This window comes from Mustela erminea, chromosome 9 (assembly GCF_009829155.1).
Source record: "Mustela erminea isolate mMusErm1 chromosome 9, mMusErm1.Pri, whole genome shotgun sequence".
NCBI lineage: Eukaryota > Metazoa > Chordata > Mammalia > Carnivora > Mustelidae > Mustela > Mustela erminea.
In genome coordinates, this window is record NC_045622.1 from 76,815,496 (window position 1) to 76,827,557 (window position 12,062).

The 12,062-nt window shown below is 35.6% G+C and overlaps 1 long non-coding RNA gene across 1 annotated transcript in view; it reads left to right on the forward strand.

Annotated features, from left to right (window-relative positions):
* LOC116600273 overlaps positions 1 to 12,062 on the forward strand; it is a 52,629-nt gene that overhangs the window by 21,406 nt on the left and 19,161 nt on the right. The window lies entirely within an intron of this gene.

Below are 12,062 nucleotides of genomic sequence, written 5' to 3' on the forward strand. Positions count from 1 at the left end.
GCCAGCTCTTTCTGGCCTGCCAGGTCTCTGTGGATAAGTCAGCTGCCGATCTACTATTTTTACCATTGTATGTACAGACTTCTTTTCCCGGGCTGCTTTCAGGATTTTCTTTTTGTCAGTAAGACTTGTAAATTTTACTATTAGGTGACGGGCTGAGGGCCTATTCTTATTGATTTTGAGGGGTGTTCTCTGAACCTCCTAAATTTTGATGCTTGTTCCCTTTGCCATATTGGGGAAATTCTCCCCAATAATTCTCTCCAGTATACCTTCTGCTCCCCTCTCTCTTTCTTCTTCTTCTGGAATCCCAATTATTCTAATGTTGTTTCATCTTATGGTGTCACTTATCTTTTGAATTCTCCCCTCGTGGTCCAGTAGCTGTTTGTCCCTCTTTTGCTCAGCCTCTCTATTCTCTGTCATTTGGTCTTCTATATCGCTAATTCTTTCTTCTGCCTCATTTATCCTAGCAGTGAGAGCCTCCATTTTTTATTGCACCTCATTAATAGCTTTTTTTATTTCAACTTGGTTAGATTTTAGTTCTTTTATTTCTCCAGAAAGGGCTTTTATATCTCTCGAGAGGGTTTCTCTAATATCTTCCATGCCTTTTTCGAGCCCGGATAGAACCTTGAGAATTGTCATTCTGAACTCTAGATCTGACATATTACCAATGTCTGTATTGATTAGGTCCCTAGCCTTTGGTACTGCCTCTTGTTCTTTTTTTTTTTGTGGTGAATTTTTCCGCCTTGTCATTTTGTCCAGATAAGAGTATATGAAGGATCAAGTAAAATACTAAAAAGGTGGCAACAACCCCAGGAAAATATGCTTTCAGAAAGTGGTTGTTTTTCTGTTTCTAGAATTGCTGTTCTTCTTCTCTTCGATCTGCTGATGGATTTGCAGGTGTTTGCAATCTTTAGATAAGCTATCTAGCTGATCTCCTGCTAGCTGAAGTAGTCTCCGCCTGCTACTTCTCCGCCATCTTGACTCCTCTTCTCCTTTGAAGTTTTTATGAGGAAGGTCTGACCGGGTCCTATTGCTTTTTCTGTCCTCCAAGATACCAAGGAACTTGACATGGTGTTCCAAATGTGGAATTTCATGAAGCAGCTTTATTTCTACATGTATGGCCAAAAGATCTGCTGGGCTGTGCCTCATAAAGTGCTCTACAATGAAGGTGTCACATGTCTGAGAAAAAGAAAAACAATGTACTTCAGAATTTTCCATTCAGCTGATTTGATTCATTTAATAGATGTTCTTTCATTTTGAGTTACTGTCTTTTCCTAAGTTCTTTGTGTTACAGTATCATTTGTCCTATGAAATGATAATGACATTAGATGGAAGTTAATTCCTTTAAAATGTCCTTACTTGGAAAAATCAAAATCTTACAACTTATTTTTCTTCCTCCAAGCATATTTTGGAGATCTTATTTGCCTGTGAAAGTCAAAAGATTAGGAGTAATTATAAAAAAGTAGCAGTAAATTTGGTAAGGAAGTTCACATTTATTATATTTTGGGCACTCTCGAGTGCTCTGTACATATTCCCTCTTCTATCTCCAAAATGTCCCTGTGAGATATGATTTTTAGGTCTATTTTATAGATAAGGAAATGGAGGCTCAGAGGGAAAATAAGTAATAAAGTCACAGGGACAATAAACACTAGAGGCAGGGTGTGGACTGACATGGATTATGCCAAGTACCTCTAAACTTCTATACTAACCTGCAACACTTTCTCCCGCACCTCCCTTACCTACTAGCTTATCAGCTGATTCTCTTAGCTCCTCCTTGACCCTGGAACTCCTTGATGTCATAGGATCTTTTGATCCATGTACCACATATATTCCTCCTTTATAAGCAAGCTCTGCAAACTCTCTGAGGTTTGGTTTCCTATAAAATACATGAACCAGAAATGTGAATTGCCAATGCCTCAAGGTGGCGTGAAAGAGTAAATGTATTTGAAGCTATTAGGACAGTTTCTAAAGCACAGAATTTCTATCAGGGGGTTTATGTGAGCTCTTGGTTTCAATCTTTCCACTTCATGTCCTCTACCGAACTCACCTTACAGCTGGAGATGGGTTCTTGCCTAGGTACTGTTCCTCCTTATGGTCTCCATTCCTTTCTTTTTAAAAATCAGTGTCTTCATCCTCAGGAGCTGTCCACATACAAAGGATAGCCCCCTCTCCTATATACATTTTTACCAAAATACTAAGAGAACAGCAGCAATGACAATAATACTATTAGCAATAATGATGGATAACATTTGTAGAGCATGTGAACCACATATTTCTGTGAAGTATCTTATGTACTTATGTAATCTTGCCTAATCCTCATAACCAATTCACCCCCACGATCCGCAGTTTCACGATGAGGAAAGCAGGCTTAAAGGAGTTAGTACCTCACCCCATGTCATCCAGTTAATGGACTACATACTGTGAATTTAAAGTCAGGCTGCCAGACTTCATAATCAATATGTTCAATAAGAATGTCTAAAATGTCACTGGTTGGTTTGTGTCTTTCTTAGAGTTTAAAAAAGAGGAGTCTTGAGACTCAGTCTCCAGATCATACTTAACTATATAGTACTGGGGTTCATTTGCATTTTGCATTCATTCTTCCCAAGACTGGAACCTTATCAACTTCAGTTTGCCTTCTGACAGATTTTTCCCATGCGGACTACAAGATCAATCACTCTACCTAACCTGGCCTTGGTTTCTGTGTGCTCATGTTCTGACTGCTCATCAAAATTCCCTAGATACAAATTGAATCTCTTAATGCTAGTAACGCTACTGGGCTTTCGTCTATGTCTGCTATCAGATCTTCTGGATACCATGCTTTGTTTGTTGACCTTTGTTGACCTTGGCTGCCTTCCTAGTATGAAAAGTAATCTTGCCATTCAATTCTCTATTCTTTCTATCAGATCTAGTTAGAGATCCCAGGCCTTCTCACCTGCTTTATTCCACTGCTATAAAATTAGTTTCCCCTTGAAACTGCTAACTTTACCTTTTTCATCTTACAACTTTAGATATCCTTTATCTTTGGGTCATCACAAATGATCCCATGCCTGTACCCCAACTTTTGTTCAGGTGTATATATACATTCCCTTTTTCTGATGCTCCCCCCCCTTCTTACCTGTTTTCTTTCACTCTGTACCACTATATCTAATTTAGCCAAAGATTTGCTTCCTGGTCCCCTAATAATCTTTCTCTTCCCATTTTTTTTTTTTTTTTTTTTTTAGGAACTTTAGTACTTGAGGATTGATGTTAAAGAAGAGTTAGTCTAGGCTTTTCATCTTAAACATAAATAACTGAAGACACAGGGAAACTACAGGTCTGGCTTGGGGTGAGACATGGAGATGGGACTAGAACTCCACTGCCCACTGTGTCAACTGATTTCATGCCATGACCCAAAGGCATAGGTTCAAAGGTCTGGTTGAGATATGAGTATATGCTCTGAATACAGGAAATACGAAATCAGAAAGAGAAACACTGTTTGAAATGGACAGAGAGAAAAGCTGGTACATGAAAAATTCCATAATCATCCAGAGTGTACACTTTCTTTTATTTTTTTAAAAGATTTTATCTGTTTATTGGAGAGAGGAGGGAGAGAGAAAGAGCATGAGTTGGGCAGGTGGGGAGGAGCAGAGAGAGAGGAAGAAGCAAACTTTTCATTGACATGGGGTTTGCTCCCAGGACAAAGGATCATGAAAGGATATATAATTATAAACATACTATTTTTTTTTTTTGATGGAAATATCATGAAATCAAATTTATCAGAAATCCTGTATTTCATGCAATGTGCAACACGTTCCTGTGTGTGTGAAGCTGTGTTCATATATCCTAGTGAGTTGGATCACATCTTAAAGTCTTTGACACAACTTATTCTGGTGAAGTCCAGTGATTCCAGACAAAAAGCTGGCAAAATTACCATGGAATGAAATGGCCTCTAGTGAAGTAAAGTGTTCCTGGAAAAAGTTCCTATGTATATGCATCAACAAATCAATGTGAATAGTATGAGATTTAGCAAGCAACTTCTTGGCAAAGTATTATTTATGTTTTCCTAGATATTGTAATACTTTTGTCAGTTCTCATATTTTTAAAATTAGGACATTTGCTTTTACTTTTTCATTTTGCATAATTATTTGTATATTTATTTTTTATTCACAGTATTGTATTCCTTTTCTTAAAATGACAATAAGAAGTTGTAAAACTTCAGGTCTATAAACCTAGATCTGCTCCTAAAAGCAAAAGACAGAAAGATGAAGTATATAAATTCCTCTCCTTGCTGATGAGCATAGGCAAAAAAAAGCGCCTTGTCATTATAGAAACATTGGAGAACAAAATAAATCCTCTTAAGTAAAAGGGGACAATTTTTCATTATGTAAGAGGACTAATTGGAAACAGTGGATAGAGACAGGGGAATATAATTTTGGAGTTTATAAACATTGGAAAAATCTTCTGTATTGGGCTGAGAATGATGTGTAAATTTTTATCAAAGGCATGAGGTTTACCCTAGACCAATAAAGTCCAGTGAAAGTCAGCCAGCCAGACTGAATGTTCTTTTGATTATGATGGGTATGCCATGTGTACTACTAGTAAGAAGAATTGAGAATTCAAAGGTTTATTACAGAAAGAAATTCTCCTATCACCCTAATTATAAGATGATTATATAAGGGTGAAATACTACAGTGCACCTTCTGAAATTTTCAGGAAAATTATTTTAACCAGATCATTTAAAAACAATTTATAGTCATACATACTTATCTCAGAAGCCATTTCCCATTGTGCCTGTATTAACTTAATTCCAACCACTTATTCAACAGTTTCTTTTGAAATTATGGAATCTCATAACCAAACCAACAGTTTTTTTTTTTTAATTTTAGTAGTGGTGCTATAATTTTTATTCTACACTGCACAAGCTATCAAAGTTACCCCCATCTCATTTAGGCTCTGAGAGCAGAAGCCCAAAGCACTATAAGTTGGCTTTAAGAGTTTTATTGTCTTATACGAGGAATTTGAGAGACAGGGTGGGGGTGTGGGGGGTAGGGAAGGAAAAAATGAAACAAGATGGGATCAGGAGGGAGACAAACCATAAGAGACTCTTAATCTCACAAAACAAACTGAGGGTTGCTGGGGGGAGTTGGGTGTGGAGAAGGTGGTTAGCTTATGGATATTGGAGAGGGTATGGGATATGGTGAGTGCTGTGAAATATGTAAGCCTGATGATTCACACACCTGTACCCCTGGGGCTAATAGTACATTGTATGTTAATAAAAATAATTTAAAAAAAAGTTTTATTGTCTTAATACCATATGATTTCACTCATATGTGGAATCTAAATAAAATAACTGAATAAACTAAATATACAAAATAAAATAAAATAAAATAAACATAAACTAAATAAAATAAACTAAATAAAATAACTGAATATCTAAATAAAATAACTGAATAAATAAACAAATAAAAATCAGTCTTATAACTACAGAAAGCAAACAGGGTTGCCAGAGAGAAGGGGTGAGGGAATGGAAAGATGGGTGAAGAGGAGTGGAAGGGATAGCTTTTTACATGGTCAATGATATTGTAATAGCTTTGTGTGGTGACAGATGGTACCTACATTTTTGGTGAGCATCGTACAATATATAGAGAGGTTGAATCACTATGTTCTATACCTAAAACTGATGTAATACTGTGTGTTAACTATACTTAAATTTAAGATTAAAAAAAAGAATTATATTCTTTTGATTGCTCCTTGATGTTTTATGTTGGCCTTGACCATGAAAATGAAACAGAACAACACAAGCAGAAATTTTACTTTTCTATTCACTGTACTATTCTTTATACTACAACAACAACAATAAAATGGACATCTTAGTGTCAGAACCTTATTGTCTATATTTAATGCACAGTATGGCATTATTTTTTTTATGTTTAACCTTAAATAAAACACAATCATTGCTATGAAAAAATATATATAGAGATGGAAATCATAAATAATACGCATATGAGAGTCAAATAATAGTACTTACTATAAAATTTAGATGTGATTTTGAATTAAATTAATAACAGAACTTCTGTTTATTTGCTTCTTTATAAAATGCATTTTTTTCTTTATTAAATATTTATGGGGAGGTTATCTGCTATGGTGAGTACTGTGAATTGTGTAAGACTGATGATGCACAGACCTGTAACCCTGCAATAAATAATACATTATAGGTCTGTGAATCACCAGGGGTGCAAAAATAATGAATACTGTTATGCTGGAAATAAAAAAATAAAATAAATAAATAAATAATACATTATATGTTAATAAAATTTTTTTTAAATATTAAATTTTTTATTTTAATTCCAGTATAGTTAACATACAGTGTTATATTAGTTTCTTATATACAATACAGTGCTTCAATAATTCTATACAGAACTCAGTGCTCACCATGTTAAGTGTACTCCTTTTTTTTTAAGATTTTATTTATTTATTTGACAGAGAAAGATATCACAAGTAGGCAGAGAGGCAGGCAGAGAGAGAGGGGGAAGCAGGCTGCCCTCTGAGCAGAGAGCCGGATGTGGGGCTCGATCTCAGGACCCTGGGATCATGACCTGAACCGAAGGCAGAGTTTTTAATCCACTGAGCCACCCAGGCACCCCCACGTGTACTCCTTTTTAATCCCCATCACCTATTTCATCCCACTGTCCACCTCCCCTCTGTTAACCATCAGTTTGTTCTCTATAGTTAAGAATCTGTTTCTCGGTTTGTCTCTCTCTTTTTTATTCCTTTGTTAATTTGTTTTGTTTCTTAAATTCCACATGACTGAAATCATATGGTTTCTTTCTCTGTCTTATTTCATTAGCATTATACTCTCTAGATCCATCCATGTTGTTATAAATAGCAAGAATTAATTCTTTTTTATGGCTGAATTATGTGTGTGTGTGTGTGTATATATATATATATATATATATATATATATATATATATCTCACATCTTCTTTATCTATTCATCTACTGATGGGCACTTGGGCTGCTTTCATAGTTTGGCTAATGTAAATAATATTTCAGTAAACAGAGGGGCTCATATATACTTTCAAAATAGTGTTTTTGTATTCTTTGGGTAAATATCCAGTAGTAAATGCATATTTTTCATACACTATATTAATAAGATAATTTGACTCCTTAATGCAACAAAACAGAAACAAATTTTCAGTGAAACTTTGGTGAGAATACCAGGTACGTACACATAAATATAAAATAGATGATTCAAGTGAAAAAATGAATACAAATGGCAATATATATATGAAAAATACACTCACTAATTATTATAAATATAAAATAAATAATCAGTTATATATATACATATATATGTGTGTGGGTATATATATGTGTATATATATGTGTGTGTGTATGTACACATATTGTTGTACACACATATTATGTACACATATTATTAATCAGATATGCCATGTTTAAGAGAACAGGTAGCCTGCTGTGGTTAGGAGGGGAAATAAGTCCTGGTAAGCGCTATTGGTTTACTGGTAACAACAAAATTTAGAGAAGATGTTTGGGAAGTATATACAAGTTTTATTTTATTTATTTATTTTATTTTATTTTATTTTTTTAAGATTCTATTTATTTATTTGACAGACAGAGATCACAGGTAGGCAGAGAGGCAGGCAGAGAGAAAAAGGGAAGCAGGCTCCCTGCTGAGCAGAGAGTCCTATGTGGGGCTGGATCCCAGAATCCTGGGATCATGACCTGAGCCGAAGGCAGAGGCTTTAACCCACTAAGCCACCCAGACGCCCCTGTATACAAGTTTTAAATGGGCACAGCTCTACCACCATAATTCCACATGTAGCTGATTATTCTGACAGAGCAGGCACAGTGATGGCTTTATCTGAACTAAAAACCTGCAATTTATCACTGTGTATTCAGAAAGTCAGGTTATTTCCTCTTTCTGTGAAGGAAAAAGGGAAGACAAGTTAGTATCAAACCACCCAATCTGAGCTTTAATTTTTAGAGCAATGACAATTTTAAAACTTCCTTAAACTTATTTTCTTCTTTCTAAACTTTTGTAAAGTAGGTTGTATCTATTCATAGTATATAATGAAAGAGAGATGATGGAAGCAAAGATAAGGAGAAAACAATTCTTACAGCATTTGTAGAAGGGGATTACAGTCATGTTTTACTTTCCCTAATAGTTCTTCAAATCAATAATTTATAGCTAAAATTTCATTATTTGCCAGAAAGCAAACCCAATCTGGATTTGAAGACTAATGGGCCAGTTCACAAAATTTAGAAAATCCAGAACTAGGTAGAGTGTTGTCTGAAGATATGAAGCTGAACGATTGTGAGGCTGTTGGTTTCAATATCTACTGAAAATAAATCCTCCACATATATTCCTTGTGATTGGTAATAAGAAACAGCTGTGCCTGTTGGAAACTGTTGGAAAGTAGCAAGCTGGTACCAGCAAGATAACATGTGAATTGTTCATTTTTAAAACAATAAGTTGGGAACTGATACTAAGCAATTTTAACGAACGTGTTGCAGATGGCCTTCCCTGATTGGAATAATGCCAACTGGCACTACCGGTCACCTTGATTAATAGTTGTTTACTATGCCACCTGGGGCTTTGAAAAAAAACATTTTATGCTTTTAATGTGGCTATTAATGTAATCAGTGCGAATGTATACTCAGTAACTAATAACATCTATGCAGAATCTCAAATAAATTTCTTGTTTACATTCCAAAATCCCTTTACAATGAAATGTGTACTAACAGTGCTAAAAAATAAATAAGTAGAAAATTTGGGTCCCAAAGCTGCTGACTGTCTTTTTAGAAAGTGATGAGTAAGAACTAAACCAGAGCATTGTAACCATCAGGGTGAGACTACCTCCTAACACAAAGGGGGATTTTTCCTTGTGAGTTGTGTAGTGAACTATCCTTGACATACGTTCTCCAGATGGGTGAAGAAAGAGACATATTTGAGGCCCCAGAAGCTGGACCATATGGCCTATGTCTCTGTTATGTATAATGTTTTCATTAAGATGATATGATGGTAACGAAATGATTTTGATAATCCTTTAGAAATGATCACATATCTGACTATATTAAGAAGGTTAAATAAAAGGAAGTGAAATAACATTTACTGAATGCTACAAGGTTGTCACATATATGATCTTTCTCTTTTAAGAGAAATATCACTGGCTTGAAAATATCTCCAAGAGTTCCACTTTTTTTTTTTTACATTTATTTTAAAAAGTTTCTCAATCCCTAATCCTGTGCCATATGCAGATGGAAACCAGTATCTTTTCCTGCACCCTTAAGAATTTTCCAGGACCTTCTTTCTCTCTGAAGAAACTCTTGATAAAATTTCTTACTTCTACTCGTGTTTGGTTGCTCTTCTTTGTTACTTTCTTTATTTTCTAATCTATACATATACCTTAGAGACCCCAAGTAAATCCCAAAAGTGCTCCCTCTCTTTTAATGACTCCCGACGTCCACCAGACAGAAGACAATTACTGAACATGTTGGATGATCAGGAAGCAGCATAGTCCGGAAACTAATATAAACTGAAGAGCTAGGGGCTCCTGGGTGGCTCAGTGGATTAAGCCTCTGCCTTTGGCTCAGGTCATGATCCCAGGGTCCGATGTGGGGCTCTCTGCTCAGCAGGGAACCTGCTTCCCCTTCTCTCTCCACCTGCCTCTCTGCCTACTTGTGATCTCTTTCACTCTGTCAAATAAATAAATAAGTAAATAAAATCTTTAAGAAAATCACCTTGCTGTGTTTACCACTTCTAAATTATTATGTTATGGACTTTTCCCAGTGCTTATCAAAACCCTCATCCCACATTCATACTGAAAGATCTACCTATACCATATTCCAAAGCAATCATAAAACCCAACTTTCCTTCTCCCTCTGAGATGCTTTAAGACCTTCTTAATAGTGGTCCCTTTTAGCACTTATTGTAATGGGTACTGAGTATATACATAAGTGATGAGTCATTAAATTCTACTCCTAAAACTAATATTATACTATATGCTAACTAAATAAATAAAAACTTGAAACATTAGGGAAAAAAGTGATCCCCTTTAAAGTGGTAAAATATCAAATCAGTTTTGCTCTATGGTCAGGTAATTATGTTGATATTTTGCAGGATTCAATATTTGACCCAAAAAAATCTTTTAGGTGCCAAGAATTACTCTAGATACTGGAAATTTGATGATATATAAAATATTCTTTCTTGTATTCCCAAATTAATTACATAGCCAATGTATAATAGAGATATAATAGGGGTATCTATCTTTGTAGGATGCTTACTTATTTTCTATGTCCAGAATCTATCATAGGACCAGAAAATGGGAGACACTGGAATGCAAGCAAACAAAAGAACAAAGATAAGGAGTATTTCCTAAAGGATCAAACAAATGTATTATATTTAAAGTTTTTAAAGATTTTTATTTATTCATTTGAGAGAAAGAGAGATAGAGAAGGAGGAAAAATACAGAGGGAAAAGCAGAGTCCCTGGTGAGCAGAAAGCCTGATTTGGGGCTCGATCCCAGAACCCTGAGATCATGACCTGAGCCAAAAACAGATGTTTAACCATCTGAGCCCCACAGGCACTCCCAAACAAATGTATTTTAAAACATTAAACTACTAAACAAACCTCTAACTTTTACTAGTCAATAGTCGGTTGGCCTCTTTCACTCATGCTGGATGGTCCCATTCATTGAGGTGAAGAGTGTGCTTCATTAGTGATGAGAGAAAAATTTTAAAGCCATCTCAATATAGCCAAGCCCCAAATCCTAGAGACTGTTGGAAATATGATATCTTAAAATTCTCCTTATGATTACTTATTTAGTTATGTTTAAAATATTTTTAAAAATAAATAATTTTTAAAAGAATGCTATGGGAAAAAATGAAGAAGCTTGAAGAATGACTTGACGTAGCAAAAAAATTTCAAAGAAGCTAGTGACAGCACAGAATGTGAGACTAACTACAGAAAAAATGACTCTGTCAATACCTAATCAATGCGTTGCTTTCTGATGAACTGTGTGTATTCATGAAAAAACACCTTTCACTAGTAGAGGAGGTACCCATGACTGATTTATGATATAAAGCTTCTGCAGCATATTATCTGATGGTGGAACCATCCCATAGGCCCCCCCACCCCTTATCTGAGGTTTTGCTTTCTGTGGTTTCAGATGCCCACAGTCAACTACAGTCTGGAACCAAATAAGCCTCCTTCTGATAGATAGTTAGAAGGTCAATAGTATCTTAATGCTATGTCACATGTCTAACTCATTCAGCACCCTTCATCTCATCATGCAGGTATTTTATCATCTTCATCATCATCATCATCAGAAGGGTGAATAGAGTACAATATTTTGAAAGAGAGAGACCACATTCACATAAGTTTTATTATAGTATTACAATTGTTCTATTTTATTGTTAGTTATTGTTGTTAAGGACTTACTGTGCCCAGTACATAAACTTTATCATGGGTATGTGTGTAAGAAGAAATATATATGTATACATATATATATACATGTGCATATGTATGTATATATAGGTGTGTGTGTACACACACACACACATGGTTTAGGGTTTGGTCTATCCGTGATTTCAGGCATCCACTGGGGGTCTTGGAAGCATCCCCCATGGATAAGAGAGGGACTACGGTATTCATCTGGCAATCCTGGTGTGCTGCATGGTTTTCCAATCTGTCATGTGAACATTATACCCAGTAAGGAAACGCCTCTACAATGAGAAAATGAAAAGTCATAGGCCTGCATGATTCATCTGCTTGTACAAGTGGAGATCTCCAAAGGCACCTTTCTAGTAATGAAATCATCACCTTTCATTTATATAAATCCTTTCATTTCAGGAGCTTGGTGTGGTTCAGAAATGCCATCCCACTGATCCTCACAGTTGCTCTTGAAGACATAGACAGTGGCCTATGAAAATGTGAAGTGGATCTGGTCCTAGCAAATGCTCATCATAGTCAACTTGCGGGCAAAGATAATGCTCCTGCCAGAGGAATGAATTTGTATTACTTTCCAAAGTGGGAACATTTAGCTAGAGCTCAGACTCTGCCC